Source organism: Salvia miltiorrhiza, chromosome 3, assembly GCF_028751815.1.
Source record: "Salvia miltiorrhiza cultivar Shanhuang (shh) chromosome 3, IMPLAD_Smil_shh, whole genome shotgun sequence".
NCBI lineage: Eukaryota > Viridiplantae > Streptophyta > Magnoliopsida > Lamiales > Lamiaceae > Salvia > Salvia miltiorrhiza.
Genome location: NC_080389.1, coordinates 39,309,466 through 39,315,969, shown reverse-complemented (window position 1 = coordinate 39,315,969; position 6,504 = coordinate 39,309,466).

Below are 6,504 nucleotides of genomic sequence, written 5' to 3'. Positions count from 1 at the left end.
CGCCGGTTCCAAATCTTCGCCGGGATCTTCTTTCCTTAATTAGCTCGATCTTTGATTGATCCTGATTGAAGATGGCGTCCAGCTGCAAGCTTAGTCAACCTTTCATATTCCTTCGATCCTCCCAGTTTCTTCGAGATCTCCGAGATTTACCTTCCTTTTATGGCTCTGGCTGTCTGCTTATCATGGTAACGATCAGACGGATTGCTCTCTTTGGTGTGACTTATACCAGGTGGGTTGCTCCAGGTTCCCATGCCCCAAGTTGAATTGGAGGGGTACTTGTTGGCCGAAGCTCCATGCTGGTAAACATGACTTAGCAATCCAGGCTCGGTAATGCCCATTCTGACCGCATTTCTTCCGTTTCCGCTCTACTGACCTTTCTTCCTTTACAACTTCGTTTTTCCCCCTGACAGACCTGTACCGACACAAATAAAGAGAAAAATAGGGCCAAATGGCCCAAAAGTCGAAGACGCATCATAGTTTAGCCACACATAATTTCAAAATGTTTAGGTAATTCATACAAAAAAAATTCATTAGTTATTGACATTTAAAATGTGTGGCAAAAATATTTTCGTGACATTTATTGTTTTACGGTTATTTTTAAGTTTTATTTATGTATAATAAAATTTATTTTTAAATTTGTTGCGCCAACGTGGCAAACTAATAAAAGTTATTAACCACACATAATTCTAAATTATCTATGTGTGGGTAATGAATTTTTATCATTATTTATTCTTGACATGTAAGAAACGTGGGAAAATATTTTTAGCTACATTTATATTTTGGCTTAAATTAATTATTTATGCAAATCTTAATTGATGTACCCACACATAATTACCCACACATATTTTGAAAAATGTGTAGGTGAAACAATTTGAAACTTTCAATTAGTTATTGACATTTAAAATGTGTAGCAGAAAATTTATTTGTAACATTTATTATATGGCAGGAATTCTTTTTTAAGTTTTATTTTATTTAATGAAGTTTATTTTTATATTTGGTGTGCACCTCTATTAATTTTTTTAAACCACACATAATATATGTGTGGATAATAATTTTTATATTTATATTTTGACAAATTAAAGTAAATTTAATTTTATTTTTATATATTAGTGCCAACTAATCAATTGATTTCTCTACAATTATACAATAAAATAAAAATTAAATACTCTTTAATATTAAAATAGGGATAAAAAAACAAAAATGAATATGTTAAAAAAAACACAAGAATTAAAATAGGCATAAAAATTAAATACTAGTCTTTAACATTAAAATCGAACTCAATAAAGAGTAGGATTGTTTAAACTCTCAACAACTAAAAGACAAGAAAATATTAACAAACTAATCAATGTCATTAGAACTATCCCTATTGTAATTTTTACCCCACTCAAAACAACTTTATCAGCTTTCTTAGTACCCGTGCCAGCACCCAAATGGGGCACTTTTTCGTGGACGGAGGGAGTACATGAATTATGCATAATACTCCCTCCGTCCGCCAAAATTATGTCACAATTACTATATCGGGCGTCCGCCAAGATTATGTCACTTTCCTTTTATGGCAATGGTCCCATCATCCTCTTTAATATTTTATCCTTACTAACACTCTTTATTTACAAAAAAATCACTCAAAATTCAATCTTAACCACTCATCTCATAAGGTGGTGGGACCCTTTCTCCACTACATCAAAATCATCACCAATTTTATTAAATCCCGTGCCCAAGCAAATTGCCATAATCTTGGCAGACGGAGGGAGTATTAAATAACTCGTATGTTTTGTATTATAGAAATAGAAATCAACAACCCATCCGTATTATGATAATTTTGAAACCTAAACTTAGGGGGGTGTATTAGTTTAAGATTTATGTAGATTTTAAAAGTCCGTGGATTTTAAAAGTTTATAGAATTCTCACGGATTCTTCATGATTTTGAATGAATTCTTGGTTGGATTTTTAATGAATTAGCAAGAATTTGGCGTGATATTTTTGGACTTGAAATCCACAAACCTAGCGAGCGCGGGAATTGAACGAGCACTAGACCCACTTCCAGCGGCCGCTAGGGGCCCATGAGCGCTGGATACCCAGCGACCGCTGGGTTCCAGCGAGCGCGCGGATTTGGTGAAATTGTGTTACATAACTACCTATGAGATGATTCACATATCTAACACGCCCACCCAAAATTTTAACATGCATACTCTCTTTTCAAACACGGAAATTTATGTGGCACCTTAATCCATATATTCTTTTAATTTATACTTATTAACATACTGGATATTTACGTGCATGTCAAATTGACTAATAATGTTGCCAGCCAGCTCCTTCATGCTCCACGCGCCAGCATTTGTCTGCACCATGGTGGCCGTGAAATACCATGATATAATATCATGTTTAGCAACGGGCGCGCAGGTCCAGCGGCCGCTGGAACCCAGTGAGCGCGGGGATTTATAGCATTTGTGAATTCTCGTGGTCTGTGTTCGGATTTGTTCATGCTTATTTTTTCAACGAAATCAATGAAAGTCTTTCCAACTTTAAAACCCATAGATTAACGAAAACACCCAGATTTTCATAGACTTTTAAAAGTCTTGAACGAACACACCCAGATTTTTATAGACTTTTAAAAGTCTTGAACGAACACACCCAGATTTTTATAGGCTTTTAAAAGTCTTGAACGAATACATCCAGATTTTCATAGACTTTTAAAAGTCTTGAACTAATACACCCAGACTTTAAAAGTCTGCAGAAATCTATTAAAGTCTAGCCCCTAAAAGTCCAAATTATTACATCTAAAGAAGAAGCTAAAATTAATCAACCTCTCATATTGATAATTAATAAAAGGGTTAATTACGCCAAAAACCATGAACTATACCCCAATTTCCAACTTTTCCATGAACTTTTTTTTAATAAACAATTCCCTAAACTTAATGTGTTGAACAATTTTTCCATAACTTTCAAGAATCCCGAAATTCATAGCTGACATGGCATGTTTTAAGTGACCAGATATATGATATGGCATCGCCGGCGGAAAATTGAAACGACGTCGTTTAATTGGAGGTAAACGACGTCGTTTAACTTCAGCCCCCGTTTCTGAGCCCTAACTTCGACGGAGGCGAAGGCGGAGGTGGAGGTGGAGGATCAGTGCTGGAGATGCAGTGCAACGGCGTGCTGGTTTGCAGTAGTGACCTCGCGCAGTGCTGGTTTGCTATTGCCCGTTCTCGTGCGGCGCCGGACGCTAACCTTATCGCAATAGTTGATGTCTCTTCGATTTTGGATAGAGGGGTGGATCTGAGGGGGTGGGCGGCGGCAGGGGCGCCGGATCTAGTGCGGCGGCGGGTGGAAAGAGGTGAAATTAGGGTTTGGGGGTGGGGGAAACGGGGGAGACGAAATTAAGGTTGGGGCGTCGGATTTGCTTTCGCCCTCTCTCTTCCCTCCTTTCTCGCTCTCTCGGTCGGACGATCATCGGCGAAGAGCCAACGCCGCTCTATTCTGCTCTGCGCCGCTCTATTCTGCTCTGCTCTGCTCTACTATGCTCTATTATGCTCTGCTCTGCTCTACTATGCTCTACTCTTGTATACTCTGCTCTACTCTACTATGCTCTGATCTACTATGTTCTGCTCTACTCTACTCTGCTCTGCCCTGCTGTAAACCCTACCCCCTCTCCTCGAAGTCCGGAGACTGCACAACCATAGGGCTTTCGCCGCAGAGCTCCAGATCCCCCACCTTCTTACGCCTCCTCTGCACTTTGATAGGAAAACAACCTGACCACCATCGTGCAAATGAAGAGAATACATGTGTAACTGTTTCTGACATGGAGGAGGAGTTCGCCGAACATGGAGGAGGGAAGGCGGTGGGCGGTAGAGAGAGAGGGGGCGGCGGATCTGGTGGGGCGGTGGTGTTCGCCGGACATGGAAGAGGGGGAAGAGAAAGAGAATGGTTTTTTGTTTTTTTTTCCAAGTGTCAATTTTTAGTCCAAATAGACGCCACGTCAGCTCGATATTGTTGAAATGAAAGAGATCAATTAAGAATCAATCAAAGATCCTTGATAGATGTTTCCTTTTTACTTACTTACCTTATTTAGTTCAATTGTAACCCTATAAAAGAGAGCTTGTAATACTCAAAGAAAGCAAGCAATACATACAAACTTCACAGCCTCATAACATGTCTTTTCAATATACAAAATCCTTTATACCATGTTTTAACATGGTATCAGAGCAGGCATGATTCTGGGAACTCAGAAATCATTCATCACTGTTCCAAATACCTCAAAACAATCAAGGCAGCAATAACCTTATTTTTTTCTTCCCTGGAAAAATATGTCAGGAAAGAATCAAGCCACAAATCCAACCACCTCAAATAAATTAACTTCCTCAGCCGAATCGGCCTTCTCAAAAATGAGAAGGGAGGCCGCCCGGCTACAGATCTTGCAGCCGGCAACCAACCGCTTCGACACCAATATTTCATCATCGGAAGAGACCGGGACCAGACTTATCACCACATTCCACCATGCACCACGGCCGGAAGCCCGGTTGCAGCAAACCACCGCTGATAGAAGCCCTCATAATCGCTTTCGTTTAATTTCGGCAACAATGAGCGAAGAAGGCGAAGAAAAGAACCCAGGCGTCTTGGTAGCCGCCGAATTATTACTACGGCACTTTTCAAGGCATGGCTAACTATCAGAGGCCTACCGGAGCAGAGGCGGTGGCTGGGAAAGCAGCGGCGGTGGCTGCAGGAGCAGCGGTGGTGGCCACGAATCGGACGTTCCCGGTTGGGCAGAACGGAGAGAGCAGACGTGAAAGGCCTACTGGAACAGAGGCGGTGGCTGCGGAAGCAGCGGTGGTGGCCGGGGATCAGGCGTCCTCGGCTGGGCAGAACGGAAGGAGCAGATGTGAGAAAGAGGCGGCTGGAGAAGGGAATGGGGAGTTAAAATTAGGTATAGGGTTTGGTGTTTTCACACTAAACCCTCATTCTTCTCTTTATTTGCAAAAAAATACCCCATTCCTTAAAATCTGCCCCCCTAAGTTCCAATAAAATACAAAAGCTACCCCGAGGGTTTGTTAAATTACAGAACTTACCCCATCTTATGCAAACTACCCCCCTAAGCTTTCGTAAATTACAGAAACACCCCAATCTTCTACATATTACTAAAATCACTCCCCAATTATGTAGAAATTCCCTAAATTTCTCCACTGCATATAAAGCCTCTTATGATAATAGGGATGGAGAGGAAGGGTGGATTTTTTATTGTGGAGCTACTGATACGATGACCTTTGATAAAACTGATATTATTAAGTCATCAACATCCCACCGAACACATGTTCAAACTGCTAGTGGTGATTTGACTCGTGTTGAAGGAGTCGAAACTATAGAAATTTCTCCTACTCTTCGTCTCTCAAATTGTCTATATGTTCCATCTCTTTCTCATAAACTGTTGTCTATTAGCCATGTTACAAAAGAGCTCAATTGTACCATGATAATGCATCCCCACTTCTGTTTTCTTCAGGATATCAGGACGGGGAAGATTATTGGGTGTGGCACTGAGCGGGATGGATTGTACTATGTGGATGAGATAGCTCAACAAGGCAAGGTGATGATGGCTCACGGAACGGCTGACCGGGAAGCCTGGCTTTGGCACCGTCGGTTAGGGCATCCATCCACGGGGTATCTTAAGCTTTTATTTTCTAAATTAGTGAAAATTGAGACTTTATCTTGTGAGATTTGTGTTTTAGCTAAAAGCCACCGAAAATCTTTTAAGCCTAATGATATACAAGTGAACTCCATATTTTCTCTTGTTCATTCTGATGTTTGTGGTCCTTCACCTGTTGTGGGGGGTCAAGGTTTTAGATATTTTCTGCTCTTTATTGATGATTGCACTAGGATGACATGGGTGTATTTTCTCAAAAATAAAACTCAAGTTTTTGAAAAGTTGACTCATTTTTTCAACATGATTCAAACTCAATTTCAGAAACATATCCAAACCCTTAGAACCGATAATGGGGGGGGGGGGAATTTGTCAATCGATCCATGCAAGACTTCTGTCAACAAAGAGGGATAATTCATCAAACCACTTGTCCCCATACTCCCGAACAAAACGGTGTTGCTGAACGAAAAAATAGAATTCTCCTTGAAATGACCCGTGCTATGATGCTTGAGTATAAGGTACCCACCCACTTCTGGCCTGAAGCTGTCGCCACCTCTGTTTACCTTATAAATCGCCTTCCCACCAGAACCCTACAGCTTCATACTCCATTACAGAAATTATCCACTCTTGCTGATATACCTCTCGCTCTTACGCTTCAACCTCGAGTTTTTGGTAGTTCCGTATTCGCTCATATTCCCAAGCATGAACAAACTAAACTCTCTCCTTGTGCCATTAAGTGTGTATTTGTCGGGTATGGTGTTAACCAAAAAGGGTATAGATGTTACAATCCTAAAACCCGTCAAATCATAACCACCATGAACTGCGACTTTCTTGAAACTGAGTATTTTTATAGTACCCACCTTAATAGTCAGGCG